Below are 17907 nucleotides of genomic sequence, written 5' to 3'. Positions count from 1 at the left end.
GAACCTATATAGGTGCCACACCAGTGCGCTGATGTCAGTTTCTTTTCACAACTTTCCACGCCACAAGCACAGAGCCATGGAGAACCCTGACCACTGCTGCATCAGAAGTAGGGCTGGGAAAGGGAAGTCCCTGTCTCTAGAAATCAGTTCGCAGAACAGAAGGATGGGTGGATCAGTAAGGAATCTGCAGCTAGAATATGTGTCTAGCGGATAATGCATTACCAAAGGCAAGTAACTTTGTTCATATGAGACTTCTAGTTGCAGATTCTTTACCTTGGAACAGATACCCAAGCAATACCATCCCTGGAGTTGGGCCTTCAAGCCAAGATCTCACTAAGAAGTCCTGCCGGACTTAACAGGCAAAATACTTGCCCCTTGAGACCTGACTGTCAGGCAGTAGTGCTCGGTGAACGTGTGCAAGGACACCTATATTGCTGCCTGACAGATGTCCAGGACTGGAACTCTGCATGCTAATGCAGTGGGTGCAGCTGTTGCTCTGGTAAATTGAGCACGCAAAACCTCCTGGGGTTGCTCCTTAGCCAATGTGTAGCACATTTTAACACAAGGGGGGGTAGCCCACTGCCTCTCATCCTAGCACAGTTCACCCCATTGCATCCTGGTAAATGCAGCACACTTACTTCAAAGTTACTATAGCATTTCACCAAAGTTGGTGCAGGTAGTACTGTTATCTCTAGACATGTGTTTCTGGATTTGGCCCTCCATCAGTAGAGAGCAGAAGTAGTAGAGAGCAGAGAAAAGCCATATGGAGTTGCTGGTATGCTGTCCAAGTATTCACAGGTCACAGTACCACTCCACGGGCACACAGGTGCATCCCAGGTGAGCTCGTCAGCTCACTGGCTCAAGGGAGTATTTTAGCTGACAAGCTTTGGTTGATGGACCTGTGCACCAGTGAGTGGTACTGAGACCCGAGAGGGCTTTGGCAGCATTTCCAGCAACCCCAGAAGAAAGACTGATGCTTTCTACGGATGAAGGGCTAAACCCAGAAACACATGTCTAGAGATATACAGCACTAGCAGCACCCACTAATGTGAAAAACTACAGATGAAGTAAGCCGAAATTTGTGTTGAATCTACCATAATGCAATGGGGCAACCTGCATGCTGGAGTGTGAGGCAGTGTGCTCCCAACTGTTTCCTGTAGAACATTTTAATGCAGAGAAAGATCCATCTGGAGATGGTCCTTTTCTGCACCTACCGACCTTTCTTCGCACCCACATAAACCTCAAAGAGTTGATCATCCACCCGGAACTCTTTAGTATGATCAAGATAGAATGCCAATGCTCTTTTTGGGTCCTGGCAGTGGAGTCTCTCCTCTTCCTTAGAAGGATGTGGGGGCAGGTAAAAAGTAGGCAAGGTGATGGATTGGCCTACATGAAAGGGTGTGACCCCTTTTGGTAAAGAGGAAGCCCTGGTACGAAGCACCATCTTGTCAGGATGGATGGAAGGGAAGGTTGGCTTAGAAGAAAGGACTTGCAGCTCACTCACCGTGCGGGCAGAAGTGACAGACACTAGTAAGGCTGTTTTTAAAGTTAAAAGCCAGAACGGTCAGTTTTGAGGTGGCTCAAAAGGAGCGCACTTTAGAAAAGTAAGAACAAGGTTCAAATCCTACTGGGGCATTATAAACGGCAAAGGACAAATTGTATGCTTAAGATCCTTTAGAAATCAACTAACATTAGGAGATTTACCCAAGGAGGGATGGTCAAGTAATCTCAGAAAAGCAGAGACAGCAGAAAAATAATCTTTGAGGGGTCCCAAAGCAGAGCCCTGCTGGTCTAAAGAAAGTAAAATCAAGATGACCTCAGACAGAGGGGCAGAGAGGGGGTCAACAGACCTGTCTGTGCACCATGCCACAAATTTGATCCATAGACAGGGGTATACCATTTTGGTGGAGAGACACATGGCTGCCAAGGTAACGTTACAGACTTTGGGTGGGAGGTCAAAAGCTGTCAACTGCTGCCGCTCAATCTCCATGCAAGAAGGCAGAGACTGGAGATGTTCGGGTGAAGAACCGTCCCGAAGGGGCAGTCTGATCAGAGAATCGATGACCATACTCAATATCTTGGGATACCAGACTCTTCATGCCCAGTACAGAGCCACAAGGATTACTCTGGCCCATCGTTCTTGATCATCTTGAGAACTATGGACAGAAGTGATATGGGTGGAAAGGTGTAAAGAAGGCCAGAGTTCCACTTGAGACAAAGTGTCTCAGAACGAGTGCTGCCTTGGAAACTCCAACGCACAAAACAGCTGACATTGCATGTTATCTACAGAGGTGAACAGATCTAACCAAGGCTATCCCCACTGCTGAAAGAGACCTTGCGTCACCTCCGGATGGAGATGCCATTTGTGAATGACCAAGCACTGACAGCTGAGTTTGTCTGCTCTCACGTTCATAGTACCCACCAGGTGTTGAACCGCGAGGAAATGCCCTGCTTTTCCTGCCATGTCCAGAGGAGCACAGCCTCCTGACAAAGGGTCCACAACCCAACCCTGCCCTGCTTGTTGCAGTACCTGATGGGGAAGCGTCAGAATAGGACGGTTTGGAGGCTGCAGTGGACTGGGCAGACTGCTGCCCCCCTGAACAATGAGGACGTTGGATCCAAGTCCCCTGCCAAGCAGATGCTGAGCAGCATGTGTAGCACAGTGGCTGGGGGGGAAGGGACGTGGTTCTGTGGCCCTTCCTGAGCCACAAAAGGGGTGAAAAGCAGACTGAAGGGGGAGAGGGGCAGCTGCGAGGACTAAGGACCTGGCTGTAATCGGGACTCCTTAAAGCGCTCGAGCGCCGAGTCTGATTAGTCACAGAAGAGACGGGTGCCATCAAAGGCATGTCCATAAGCGTGGATTAAACATCCCCCCAAAAGCCAGACATCCACAGCCAAGTGTAGTGCCTCAAGGCCACCATCGATTCAACCAATCTACTTAGTGAGTCAGTCATATCCAGTCCACATGGTATCATGAACTTCGCTGCGCCTCTCTCAACAGTTTTGGTGAGAATGGCCCATGCCTCCTCCGAGACCTGTGGCAGCACCTGCGCAATCGTGTTGCATATAGTATGGGTGTAAAGGCCAAAAAGGTCTGCAGAGTTCACAGACCGCAATGCTATACTGGAGGAAGAAAACATTTTCTTCCCAAGCTGATTCAGTCTCCTGGATTCCTTATACAGAGGGGCAGAAGGGAATGTACCTGGGGATGTGGAGGCTTGGATAACCAAGCTCTCAGGAGTTTGGTGTTGCATTGGGAACACTGGGTCATTAGCCACTTGTCTATGGCGGCAGGCGATTGTCCTGTTAAGAGGAGCCCCTATGTTGGGTTTGGAGCAAGTCCCGAGCAGGACATCAGCAACAGCTTCATTAAAGGGGAAAAGAGGTTAAGAAGAGGAAGCCTTGCTTAAGCACTTCAGTCAGGAGGTTAGTCCTTATGGTCACCGAAGGCAGATCAAGGCCCGGGACCTCAGCCGCTCTTCTCACCACCATGGAATAGGAAGCTCCCTCCTCCGTAGCCACTGTAGGGGGAGAAAGCATACCAGCATCAGGGGTAGTGTCTGGACCACTGGCTTCGCCGAGGCCTGCATGCCAGTCTATAGGGTCTTCAAGATGGTATTCTTTATCGTCCAATGAATCCCCTCAATTCTCACAGTAACCTGAACCCATAAGAATGAGTAAGGGTCATGATCCAACCTAGGGAGCAAGGTCCCGCCGAATTGGCGTTGCGCGACACGGCTCCAGCTGACTGCAAAAATAACATCATAGACTTCGGGTGGAAGGTCAAAAGCTGTCAACTGCCGCCGCTCAATCTCTAAGCATGAAGGTGAAGATTGGACAGGTTCGGTTGGAGAACCGTCCTCTGCTGCTGCGACAGAAGATCTTACCGACGGGGCAGTCTGTGTGGAGGATCGGTGAGCATGCTCAGTAGCTCTGGATATCATACTCTCCATGCCCAGTTTGGAGCCGCCATCAAGATTACTTGGGCACGGTCGTTCTTGATCTTCTTCAGAACTCTGGACAGAAGTGGTATAGGCAGAAAGGAGGCCAGAGTTCCACTCGAGGTCGAAAAGCGTCGCCAACGAGTTCCGCCTCGGAAACTCCAATGCCCAGAACTGCTGACATTGCAAGTTTTCTGCAGAGGCGAACAGAGCTAACCAAGGCTCTCCCCACTGCTGAAAGAGACCTTGTGCCACCTCCGGATGGAGATGCCATTCGTGACCGGCTATGCATCAACGGTTAAGTTTGTCTGCTCTGGTGTTCAGAGAGCCCGCCAGATGTTGAACCATCAGCAAAATGCCCTGATGTTCCTGCTATGTCCAGAGGCGCAGAGCCTCCTGACGAAGGGTCCAGGACCCCACTCCACCCTGTTTGGTACAGTACCACATGGCGGTAGTGTTGTCAGTGAACACCTACACCACTTTCCCTTTGAGGGAGGGAAGGAATGCTTTTAGTTCAAGCCTGATCACCCGGAGCTCCAAAAGATTGATTTGGAGTCCAGGCTCCACCGGAGACCAGAGACCCCTGATCTCCACCTCTCCCATGTGCCACCCCAACCCAGGACTGAAGCATCTGTCACTACTGACAGATCTGATTGGGTAAGGGAGGGGGACCTGCCGTTGACTGAATCGTAATTCAAAAGCCACCACTGCAGATCTTTTGCAGTCCCCTCCAAGATCTGAACCATGTTGAAGAGATTTCCCTGTTGCTCCACCCACTGGAAATTCTGGTCCCTCGGCAAAGCCTGCATATGCCATTTGGCATGTGTCACTAGCAGGATGCAGGAGGCCATGATGCCCAGCAACCTCAAAGTCATTCTCACCTAAACCCAGGATAGAGGCAGAAAAATCGGAATCATGGCCCGAATAATTTAGACTCGCTTTTCAGGAGGATAGACCCGAAACTGCACTGTGTCCAGAACAGCTCCGATGAAAGGGAGCATCTGAGAGGGAGTCAGGTGTGACTTTGGCATATTTTTAGTGAACTCCAGTGTGTCCAGGAAGTTTGCTGTAATCTGAAGGTGTGGAATGACTTTCTAGGGCATGTCCACCTTTAACAGCCAGTCGTCGAGGTAGGGGAAGACTGAAACCCCCAACCTGTGCAGATGAGCTTTTGTGAACACCAGAGGGGTGCTGGTAAGGCCAAAGGAAAGTACGGTGACCTACCACAAATTGTAGATAACGTCTGTGGGCAGGCAAGACGGGGATATGGAAATAAGTGTCCTGCAAGTGCAACGCTATCATCCAGTCTCCTGGGTCCAAGGTAAACAGGACCTGATCCAGGGTGACATTTTAAACTTCTCCTTTTTGAGGAACAGATTGAGGGCCCAAAGGTCTAGGATAGGACATAAGCCCTTGTCCTTTTTGGGCACCAGAAAGTAGCGGGAATAACGAGAACAACCTACTTCTGATGCAGGGACCCTCCCTATGACTCCTTTGGCCAAGAGAGCTGTGAACTCCTTGCGGAGCAGCGCCAGATGATCCTCCAGTAGGCAGCTGTAGGATGGAAGCATGGCCAGAGGGGCAGTCTCGAAGGGGACGGAGTAGCCCCTTCGGATGATCTGCAAAACCCACCTGTCGGTAGTGATGGATTCCCGGTGGGGCAGATGATGGCGAATCCTGCCACCAACTAGACCGGACTAGGAAGGCTTGGAGGCTGCACCAGGGGCCAGGGCGGACTGGGCAGACCTCTGGTTGCCTGTCCCACAAGCCCACGGGATTCTGCATCCCCGGCCACGTAGTGGCTGAACAGCATGGGTGGCTGGGAAAGAGACACGACAGGGAGCCCCTTCTGTGGCCATGAAAGGGGCAAAAGGTGGACTGTTGGGAACGAGGGGCAGTCGAAAGGCCGAGGGACCGAACCGTAGCCCGGGAGTCCTTGAACCTCTCAAGCGGAGAGTCAGCCTTGTCTTCAAAGAGACCGGTGCCATCAAAGGGCATGTCCATAAGGGTCTGTTGGACATCCCCTGAGAAACCAGGTGTCCTCAACCAGGCGTGGCGCCTCAAGGCCACCGTTGACACAAGCAATCTACTCAGAGAGTGGGTCGTGTCCCGATCAAATCGAATAGTGAACTTCCCAGTGTATCGCCACCAGTAACTGCTTGGGAGATGATAGTCAGGGCCTCCTCTTTTATCTGCAGCAAGACATGCGTGACCGTATCCTACAGGGAGTGAGTATAACAGCCCAAAAGGCATGCAGTTTTTACTGACCACAACGCCAGACTGGAGGTAGAAAACATCTTCTTCCCAAGTTGGTCCAGTCCCTTTTATTCCCGACCTAGAGGTGGGGAAGGGGAAGCGCCAGATGACGAGGATGCCTGGATAACAATGCTCTCAGGCATGGGGTGTTGGGACAGGAATTTAGGGTCGTTCAGGGTGGGCCAATGGCTGCGCGCAATTGTCCTGTTCACATGAACCCCTGTGCTGGGTCTGGACCAAGTCCCCAGAAGGACATCTGTGAGGGCTTCATTGAAAGGAAGGGGAAGCTCAGGTGTGGAAGCCCTTGGTTGAAGCACCTCCGTCAGGAGATTACACCTAACTTCAACAGTAGGCAGCTCAAGGCCACAGATCTCAGCCACCCTACCGACCACCATAGAATAAGTGTCTCTCTCCGCCATAGCCAGGGTAGGAGGAGAAAGCATGCCAGCATCTGGAGAAGTATCCAGACCACTGGCCTCGCCCAACTCCTGTGCCCAGTCCCTATTAGGGTCGTCTTGGTATACATAAAGGTCCAGGGACCCCGCCAATCCTTCCCCGTATTATTACCCATAAGTATAAGGATTTGAATCCAACCTGGGGTGAATAGACTCTATCAAAGGAGAGGGCGACGTCGACCAACGCCGCTCCGACTCCGAGTTGTCGGGGATTAGGATCGGGTCGACTTTGATTGTGTGCACAATTGACATCAGGAGTGTTGATGGTCGAACCGGAACCAGGGAAGGTCTCGAAGGTATGACCGGTGTGGGTATGGATCCAGAGGGGAGCTCTGTGGCTGGGGCCACCGGCGTGGAACCTGAAGGGCCCCCAGCTGAACTCTCAGGGCCCAAAGGCACATTAGGGGGGGTCCTACTGCCCAAAAATGAGACGCATGGCCTCATAAAATTCTTTTAATTGGGCAGGGGTCGCTCGGTTTCCTGTAAAGTTGGGGAGGCACGGACAGGACCCAGAAATAGGCTCTGAGGATGGAGGCCTAGAGTGTCGACACTCCTCCCACGTCGCATCAGCCGAGCAACGGGGTGAAATCGAAGGATGCCTAGCCTGCTTCAGTGACTTTTTCTTCTTACCTGAGATACCAGTCGTTGAGGATGACGAGTGGTGGTGACTTCGTGAGCAGACTGAAGACATTCCTCTCGACCGAGACCGGGATTGATGCGAAGTCGAGTGCCGGGCTGCCATAAGTTTGAGGGAGCACTCCCTCAAGGCCGTTTGGTGCATGGACCGGCACTCAGAGCACGACTTCAGGTTGGGGTTGTGCTCCAGGCACCACAAACAGAACCAGTGCGAATCCGTCACCGATGTCAAGCGGTGACAGGCCTCGCAAGGTTTGAAACTGGTCTTCAGGGACATTCTCGACGCACTAAATATTTCACAAAAAACTCAATTAAAGTGTTGAAGTTGGTCAAAAATTGACCAGGGTAGCTCTCTCCGGATCAGCATGTGGCAAGGAAAGAAAAGAACTGACGTCACTGCGCAGTGGTGGCATCTATATATGACTCCAGACGTCAACAACGCCTGCGGAGTTGACTGCCGCCACATAACAATATGCAAGGGTACTGCTCAATGAAAAATCTCCGGATCCAGTCTGATACCTGGGGGAAATTCTAAGGTAAGGAATCCGCAACTAGAAGTCTCTATCAGATTATGTGGTATACATGACAGTATCTCCACCAGGTGTTATGGTGTTGATATTAGTTAAACCCATAAAGATTCTACAACAGATACAAAAAGAATAGACCCATATGAAATCACAGCCCCCCCACAGATAGATAGTAAGACCTAACAAGATACAGTGTAGGTTACATAACTGCAACCTTCAGCAAAATGGATCTGTAGTTTTCAATACTATGAAACTTACGAAAACATATTTGTCTACTGCTGGTGCATGGACCATCTGAGTTTGTATTAGTATGTTGCTAATTTTAGCCAACACAAATGGCAACATCTAACTTAGTTGTCTTCAGGCCTACAAAGACAATCAGTGCTTACAAAACAAGTGAGGTCTTGGTCTGCATTATAGACAGTATGCCCTTTAGTGCTATGCGACATAAAATGCCTTCCTAATAGAAAATATGGGCTCACACATCTACCAACAACTGCCCAAAGCTCCAACCTGGAATCTGTATACTGTGTTTGTAACTATTGGAAGACTGTGGTAGGTCGAGTACCCTAAAAAGAGATGGCATCATACTCTCCATGATTGAAAAAGGTTACAGTATATTTTAATCTGCTCAATAATTGTGCTGTAGACCTGCACAGTGTGCATAAAACCATCAACCCCATGCAGGCATCACATAACCAAATTTAATTTCCACTTTCTCTGGTTGCTTAAGCCTAATCATGGAAGTTTGTGGGTCATACGTTTCCAGAATGTGATATTAGTTTAATAATAGTTCAACTACTGCTTGGCCAGTCAGGTAGTCCACATGATTATTCTCTAAATGAGGTCTACACTGGTAAATGGCCAGTTACTTACCAGTAATATTCATTGCTCCGAGTTCTACTCTTCCCAGTCACAGTCCTTATCTATTGAGCGTCAGTTCCTTCCACCATATAAGACAACAAGCTAAAAAAAATAAGAAATATTTTCCCATTCCCCCAACATCACGCCCAGTCCACATCTTACCATACCAAGCAAGACAGGTCATAGAACAGGGTTGGGAGAGATGGGAAACTTGGACTCAAGGAAAGAGTTGAAGAGTATTGAAAATTAAAGGTAAATTACAGGCCATTACCTTCTTGTCCTACTTCTCTGTCACAGTACTAAACAATTAAGCAAATACACAAGCAGTGAAGTTGGTTCACTTCTGTAATGACAATCATCAAATTCACTTGAACAAATATTGCAACCAAGGAACAATTAAACAATTTGATTATTTGATCATTATCCAACATTTCATTAAAAAACTGATTTTCCAAATGATGTTGAACCAAACCCTCCTAAAAATAACCTCTAATGTCTAATGAATGAGTTGGGTGAGGTCCAAGTGGATGTGTAACAAATCTTGCACAAAGAAGATCTTTTGAAAGCAGCCCACCATGCACCTACATCTCCAGTGGATCTACCATGAACCACACCGAAAACTGCTTATACACGGACTCATGGGCAAACATGGACAGTTTTTAAATCTACGTGTGGGTAGCAGTGGATGGCTTTACTCCCTGTCCTACTACACCAAAGTTACAAATAATGCATCTGTTTTCTTAAAGGCAAATACATCCACAGTGCTTCTCCAACATCCAGTAACTGGAGAGCCTTTACTTCTGTCTGGTGAGAGGGACTCGTAGCTCCTCCAAACAATGAAACTTACAAACTACTTTAGGGCAAGGAGTGGAATCTACCTTAAAATCACTCTATCCTCAAAAAATATAAAGAAGGGTCTAGAAGCCAACAGTGCCCCAAGTTTTCCAACCCTCCTAGCTGATGTAATTGCCACCAAAAATATCACTTTGTCCATCAGAAAACTAAGATCAACCTGCTCCAAAAGGTTCAAAAGAGTGATGGGTGCAATGCTTGAAGAATCAACAGTAGATCCCAGGGGGTAAAAGATTATGAAATAGCAGTCTCCTGAGAAGAAAAGATTTCAACAGCTTGGCTACCAAAAAAGCCATACCCTCACATTTAGGATCTCTAAAGGCGCTTTCTGCTGCCCACTGAACTCCAAGTGTGGATATCGACAAACACAAATGAAAACCGTTCTTCCAGATGTCCAGCACTAACATTGGGACTGCAAGGCTTCCCAATGTTTGTCTGTTAAATGCCACTTATTAAAAAGATTGCCAATGCCTAGAACACATTTTGAGGGTAAAAATAGGTCTTGATTGCTGCACTTATGCCGCAACTTGTGGCGAACAGTCCCTATCCTCCAGATTCAGCCTATTAAGTTCCAACTCCAAATCTCAGCCTTTGGAACGTTGGCTTTAACAATCTCGGACCCTTCAATGGGTAGGGATCCAATGAAGTCCTCCATGGAATATCAGCTGCCAGTTCCAGAAGCAGAGGTAACCACGGACATCGGTTCCACACTGGAAGTACAAGGATAATGGCTACTATGTCCTCCCTCACCTTCTGCAACCCATTTTGGATCACCGAAATTAGAGGGAAGGAATAAAGAAGACCCTCTGGCCAATGAAAAGACAATGTGTCTATTTTCCAGGCCTTCTGGGATGATGATGGGAGCAGCACTTTGTCTTCCTAAGCAAACAAATCCACTCGTGTGCAGTCACATCTATTCACCACTTATAGTAATGTCTACTCTGCCAAAGATAACACTGTCATCAGTGGAAATACTCTGCTAAGATGATCTCCCATCAGGTTATCTCTCCCCTGCAGATACACTACCCTTAGAGCAAAGAGGTTCTGCTCTGTCCACAAACAAATCTCATGAAGCAGACTGTTTACAGACTGTTCTCCGCAACTCCCCTAGTGATTTTTATAGATTATAACTATGTTGTTGTCCATTCTGGTCTGTAGCAACTGGTACAAACCTCAACAGAGCCAACTGTACAGCGTTGAACTCTTTCTAATTTATGGATTTCCTTCTCTCCTGTGTTTACCACTGACTCTGCATTGTGTCCTGATTCAATGCTGCTTTCCAACACAGAAGACTGCCATTTGTTATCGCTACGGTTGGGTTGTACCTGAACTGTGTACCCCTTTGTGGTTTTATTAACTGCAACTGCCTCTGTACATTCATCACCAGGGTGGGAGTCACAGACATTCGGTTTGTAATTTTCTCAACTCTGATCCCAAAAGGGTAAACTCCAGAAGTTGTTCAGATACAGCCTTGCCCCAGGAAGGACCTTAGCACTGAAGCAATTAACACCCTACAATCTCAACTATAATCTGACAGGAGAGATCTCTTGAGTCAAAAAGCTTGGTCAATTCTGCTTGCAATATGTGGATCCTCAACTGGGGAAGAAAGACCTGACCCACTGTGGTGTTGAACAACCCCTCAATAAAATGCAGCCTGTGTAGGAACATTTTGACTTCTCTTGACTGAGGTGAAGGCCATGCTGCTTCCCTAGTTTGCAAACCCTCTTGGCATCTTCCTTTGCTTTAGAAAGAAAAAGGTAATACATAAGCCAGTAATCAAGGTACAGGAACAGCTAAATACCTAACCCATGAATAACCACTACTAAAGGGGCCATCAGTTTTGTAAAAACCTAGGTGAGGATGATAGGCCAAAAGGGACTACCTGGAATTGGTAGTAACTCAGTACCACACAGAATCTTGGGAACCTCTGTGAAGCTGGTTGTATTGGCACATGCAGGTAGGTGCCCTAAAGGTCTATGGAAGGTAAATAATCGTCTTTGATGACAGATGTAATTATTATCTGAAGGGAGAGCTTTTTGAATTTGATACGTGTGGAGTGAAGGCACTCACTGCCTTTAAATCAAGCACCAGTCTGTACTCCCCTAAAGGATTCTTGACTGGGAAGAAAATTAAGTATCTTCCTCTTTCCTGAAAAGGAACCCTGAGTTATTGCTCTTTTTGCTAAAAACGTATGTGCCATCCTCAGGGGTAATGCTTCCCTTGCCATCTTGTCTGCTAGAAGCTGCATTGAACAAATACATCTGAAAAGATGGCATGGAATTCTATCTTGAAGTCCTTCTTGATCATCAGAAGGTCCCCACTATCCTGAATAGAAGACTATCACTCTTTCAACAAAGCTTTTATCTTCCCCAAACAGGAACATCTTGATTTGCCATATATCCAGGCATTCTGATTGCCAAAACTTTGATATGCTAATCCACTGGGGCCAGCAGTTTCTTGTCAAGCTGATTTTTTTGCTCAAGGTATTTAGCTGATCACCCAACAGCTTTGGACAAGAAAAAGGAATCTTCATGTGTAAAATGTTCTGGGCAGCATCCACCTTTCAAGGTTTCATCCTCAGCGGGTGTCGAGCAGCAACTGCCACACCAACAGCATAAGAGTTGGCACTCAATGAATCAGGGAAACATCTAAAAGGAACCTGACCTGCTGTTCCATCAACGCCAGCGTTGAAGCAACCTCAGCTCCGTGGTCTAAGAGCTCTGTCATCAATTGAAAGTCTCCCAGTACTGTAGGTGGCTGGTTCTTTATGTAGTGAGCAAAATTATGCACACTGTGCAGGGAGTCCAGGTGACCACATGTTGGTTTACAGAAATAAAAACTAGATCATCTAATTCTCTCATTTTTATGGTAGCTTGGTTGAGCAGTTAGGCCAATCTTAGAGAAGTGCAGAGCATTTGTGGTACTCGCAATGTAGCTGGTGCAGGGCAACTGTGGGGGACCACTCGGAAAAAGGTAGTGCAGGTAAGTTTAGAGGTGGTTCATTGGGGTAGCCTTGGACTGTCGAGGCTGCAAGGGGTGAGGGGCCCTTAGAGCCCAGAAGGTTTTTCGTTGTAGGGCACAGAGTGGCCAGCTGCAGAGCAAATTGGTGAACCAGGAGCTGTGCGCAAAGATCCCCTTTGGATCTGGAGATAAGTCACTTTAAGGGTCCCTTACAGGACAATAGGGGCACTCTGGCGGGAGGTCAAGGGTGTTACTGAATTCCCTCAATTGGGGCTTCATGCTAGTCTTTTTTCAGCACCAGGCAGGCTAATTTTCCTGGTGTCCAACGTCAGTTGACCAATACCTAGGGTATTGGTACGGTTCGGCCACTGGAGGGCCAAGTGCCACCAAACTTGCCACACTTGCAGGGTTTGTCCTTGTGGTCGTTGGTGTGTCGTCGGGGCTGACTGCGACTTCCAGTTCAGGAGTTAGCGGCCAGTCAGTAAAGTGACCCTCACTGGGTTGTTGGTTTTTTCTTTGATGCAGAGTGGTACCTTCACTCTGGAGGGAGTTCTTGGGCGATTGGTGAAGCCTGGGGGTCCTCTGGGTTTCTTGAGCTTAGTCCAGAGTTGTCCCGCAGCTCCTCAGCGGCGATTAGCAGGTCCTGGGTGCAGCAGGTACGGTTTGGCACCTTTTCTATGTGGTGCAGGCCTACAGTTCTTGTGCCTTGGATCTTCTTTGTGCTGGTCTTCTTGGTGTCCTTTGATTCTGATTTCTTGGTATAGGGATGCCTACTAAAAACTGAATTTAGGCGGCGTTTTAGGGGGAACCTGGCAGTGTCTAATGGGACACTTACCTTTGGGTAGCTACACCCATTATAGTGACCACTTCCTGTGGGAAGGGTCTCTTCCCTAACCCTGAACAGCAATGTTCCTTCCATCTAAGTTGGAGGGAAATTAAATGGAGTGCCCACCTCACAGGCAACACCTTAGGGATGGTGCATGCCAGTTGGGTCCACTCCTCCTACCCTTTGTGTGGTTTCCTGCCTTTGCTCCTGTTAAAGGTGGGGGTTTCCAAAGAGGCTGGCCATCTGCTGCTAGCAGCAGGCCTGAGGTTCGAGTTTCAAAGGTGGTAAGCCTTTAAAGCTTACCGCAACGGTAGTGCACATTTCTGAGGGAGGGGGTGTTGGCTCCTCCACCCAGGAAATGCATTGTTTTACACACCAGAGAGACGGGGCTCTCACCCAAGGTTTGTAGATTGGGTGTCTGGAGGTGGCAGGCTGGATAGAACCAGTCAGCAACCATGCCAGGATAGTTAACTTTTGCAGGGGGCACCTCTAATGTGGCCCCTGGGTACATTTAGGAATAAATCCAATACTGGTACCAGCACATGTATTAAAATGGCTGCTCTTGTCACTCACTATGTCCCAGGTTTGGCAAGGACACAGTGGGGGCATATTGCTCATGCAGATATGCCCTCACATATAATATGGTACACCCTGCCTTAGGGCTCTAAGGCGTGCCAGAGGGGTGTCTTACCCATAGTAAATGCAGTGTATGGTGGACAAGGCACACAGGCCATGTCGAGTTTGTGTTTTTGGTTTGTACCAGGACACTCAGCCTACTATGGCAGTGCTGGGTGCATCTGGATGCATGGCCTTAGAGGATAGCACAATCAGTGCTGCTGCCCTCAGGTGCCTACCCATAGTACCCCAAGCCGTGGTTAACTAGGTACCCATTTACCAGGGACTTATAGTGGTAGTTAAGGATGTATTCAATAGTGCCAATGCATCACAACAGTTTTAGGGAAACAGCTCTGACCCAGGGAACCTGGTTAGCAGGGGCCCTAGGCACTACAACTTCTAGGCTACATCAAAAACCAGGAACACAGTGGGGGCTAACCATGTCAAAAAGAGGCCTTTTCTCACAAGTACAGATTGTGTTGTGTAGCAAGCATACACAGCTGCTCTCACTGCAAAGTTGGACACTAAGTAAGAACATTGTAGTGCAAGATGCACCCCCTGCCCAGAGGAGTAGTGTCCTCACAAATAATAAGTGTCCTAGGTTGCCAGTCCTGCCATCAAGGAATCTACTTTTACTATCAAATGACACTCCTTAAAAAAACCTCAATGGGATACTTTTCATTCATAAGGGAACATGTGTCTGTCCACCTCTTTCCCCTAAGCTCCATACATTTTGTAATGGTTAGACGGGAATCCAAGTGCCTGGATACCCTCTCAGGTGATTAGTGCACTGCACAAATCAATATAACATAAAATACATTACAGATGCAGAAACTCTGGCTCCCTTCTATGATAATTAGAACCAAACAAAAATTCTCTGACTCATCAGACATTGGTGGATTTGGGGAAAGTAATGTACAGCCTTATATGTTCCAGGTCCACTTTGAGCTCTCAACCCTGAATAAACCTTCCTTTGACCTCTTCCCGATCAGGGTTAGTTTGATCATCAGGGTCCAGGCGAGTCTTTTTAGCAGAGGGAGTCACCACTATGGCCTGACCAGCTGCTGCAACAGCCTCCTGGATCATGCCATAGGTCTGCTATAGTAGTGACTGAACTCACAGGCTGCGCCATTGAAGCAGACTCCTCCATATTATTATTCTTTTGCACACATTTCATGGGCTTCATTTTCAAATGTACAGTACACACACACTAATTACAAACACACAGTTTTAGCAGAAAAAGCATGCATTGCCCTAGGACAAATCCAGCTCCATCTCACTTGGGTTTGTGTTTTCTGACACCAGTTATTAAGTCCAAATCACCAAACAACACTTGTGCATTAAGTCTTTAATTATGTTACTAGCAGTTCGAGCTTTGGCCACACTACACCAGAGCTTCTTACAAGAAGTGAAAGCCCACTGCACAGGCCTGCCACGCAAGGTCTCCAAAGTGATATTACTACAAAGACAATACAACACACAGCACTTGGCTGCAGGTTGGTGACTCATTCATGCAGAAAAACCAACAGGGTGTGAGGTGGGTGCCTTTCATATCAGGAGACAGGATGTAGACTCGGCGCCATCTTGGGAGGTTGGAATATAATATTATTTAGCTTGGTATCTTATCGGGTGGGAGATGCTACTATTCAATAGGCTATGACAGGGAAGAGAAGGTAATAGTTTATATAGTGGTATAACTGCATTGGCCAGCACAGTATTTCACAGGCAAGGTTTGCCCTCATGCATTGCAAAACCACATTCCTAAAAATACACATTACTAAATATGACATAGTATAAATATTTTCATTGTAAATCAGTGTTAATCCAGATGACTGTTAACACACAAAGTACTTCACCCAGACCCTAAAGTTATCTCTAAGTGACCACACACTTCCAACTATGGAAGGCACTCAACAGCATCAACTAAACTGTTCTTATACGATTTTGCATGCTGGCGCTATCATTTGCATGTAAGATCGTTGCAATGCTATGCTTCAGAAACAATAATGGAAGAGAGAAATTCAGTTACAAACTCTGTTTTCAAGCTGTTTTTAAAGTAATAGTTGAAATTCCTATTCGGATCTCTACTGGCGATCATGGTCAGAAAACAGTGAGATCCCATAGAATATTCTGACATATAAAACATGATCCTAGTTCATGACAAACATCTAAGCAAAGCACTTCCCATTTTAACACTGTCGAAATCTAGAATAGATAGCCCTTGGATATAGGGTAAATAAGAAAGAAAAGATTCTCCAAGTTTTATTTCCACAGAATGTGTTGTCTAACACTGATCAATAAAGATTCAGGAGCCATTCACAACTAACTGCTGAATTTGCTTTTTTACTGCTGAAATAAGCACAAGTTAACCTCATTTCATGTAAAAGTATTTAACTGCATTTAAAGTACTATATTACCCCAACATAATAAAATCGTTCTAAAGTACAAGCTATCATTATGTAAAGACTATTAACATCTGGAGAATGACATGCAGCACACAGCACTGAAGCTGGTGTCGGGCTCCTATTATTCAAACTTGGCAGTGCATGTGAAGCTCTCCATTTCAGACTGTGTCGTTCGTTTGTCACTCCCTCCTCTCTTCACGTCATCACATACTCAGAATCAAGGAAACGTGCATTGCCCTCCAAGTGTGAATTGTTATTTAGCAAGCATGAACCCTGCTCGAGTGCAATTAAGTGCTGTACAGCATCAGGGGCGATAAAAACAGATAGTCCACTAAAAAAAAGCCTGATGCCAGAGAGAAGGTCACTCTCACCTCATGGAGGTCCGGCTGAACAGAATGGGACTTCGACTATATGAAAAGCAGCTCTGCCAATATTCTTAAAGTAACAGCCCCGCAAGAAAATACACCCTAAGTATCAAGAAATAATGTACAGGACAGGTCAGCTTTATAAGAAATGCTAATTCTGCTTATTACGGAATGAGAAACGACCTAATTTTTTACAATAAAAGGTCAAAAGACTAAGAGGTCTACTTCGTACTGCGGTCACAGCATTATCCAATTCGAAAAGTATGATTATAATGACAACGACCAAGACCAAAAACTGGTATGAAACAACTGTCATGAAATGAGTATATTTTATAGTTGGTATTTCTCTGCAATAACTGACCGAAATAATCATAAGCAAAATCTCTTCAGATAAATGCATATGAGCGCAGATTTAACTTTTGAGGTGTGGGATGAATTGCTAATGCCACAAAAAAAAATCTACAGAGTAAGAGTCTTCGGTATTCTATACTAATCTCCCTCCCCCAAGTTTCTAAAGCTCTTTGGGAGAAACTACTCTATGTTTTTGTATCAAGTTCAAACTCTGGCTAGTAAGCTAACCACCATAAAAGACAACACGATAAACCACTGATCTACTGTCACTTCGGTCATCCTATAAGCACTTAAGAACCCACAGACCACGCAGGCAACCTGGGGGTCATCCTCGACTCCACTCTCTCCATGACCAGGCAAGTCAACGCCATCTCCGCGTCCTGCTTCAACACCCTCCGTATGCTCCGCAGGATCTTCAAATGGATCCCCCTCGACACGAGAAAAACCGTTACCCAGGCCCTCATCACCAACAGACTCGACTACGGGAACGCCCTCTACTCAGGAATTACAAACAAGCTCCTGAGACGACTCCAACGCATCCAGAACGCCTCGGCCCGACTCATCCTCGATGTCCCCCGCTGCAGCCACATCACACTCCACCTAAGAGGCCTGCACTGGCTCCCCGTCAACAAAAGGATCACCTTCAAGCTCCTGATCCACGCACACAAAGCACTGCACAACACCGGACCCACCTACCTCAACAACCGACTCAGCTTCCACACCCCCACCCGAAGCCTCCGCTCAGCCAACCTCGCCCTTGCCACAGTCCCCACATCCGAAAAACCACCGCCGGCGGCAGATCCTTCTCCTACCTCGCCGCCAAGACCTGGAACACTCTCCCCACCATCCTACG

The 17907-nt window shown here is 47.2% G+C and overlaps 1 protein-coding gene across 2 annotated transcripts in view; it reads right to left on the bottom strand.

The window, feature by feature from the left end:
• Positions 1 to 17907, bottom strand: part of KDM4C (lysine demethylase 4C) — a 1395856-nt gene that overhangs the window by 626122 nt on the left and 751827 nt on the right. The window lies entirely within an intron of this gene.

This window comes from Pleurodeles waltl, chromosome 1_1 (genome assembly GCF_031143425.1).
Source record: "Pleurodeles waltl isolate 20211129_DDA chromosome 1_1, aPleWal1.hap1.20221129, whole genome shotgun sequence".
Lineage (NCBI taxonomy): Eukaryota > Metazoa > Chordata > Amphibia > Caudata > Salamandridae > Pleurodeles > Pleurodeles waltl.
The sequence above is the reverse complement of the archived record's forward strand: the minus strand, read 5'-3'. Positions and strand labels throughout refer to the sequence as shown.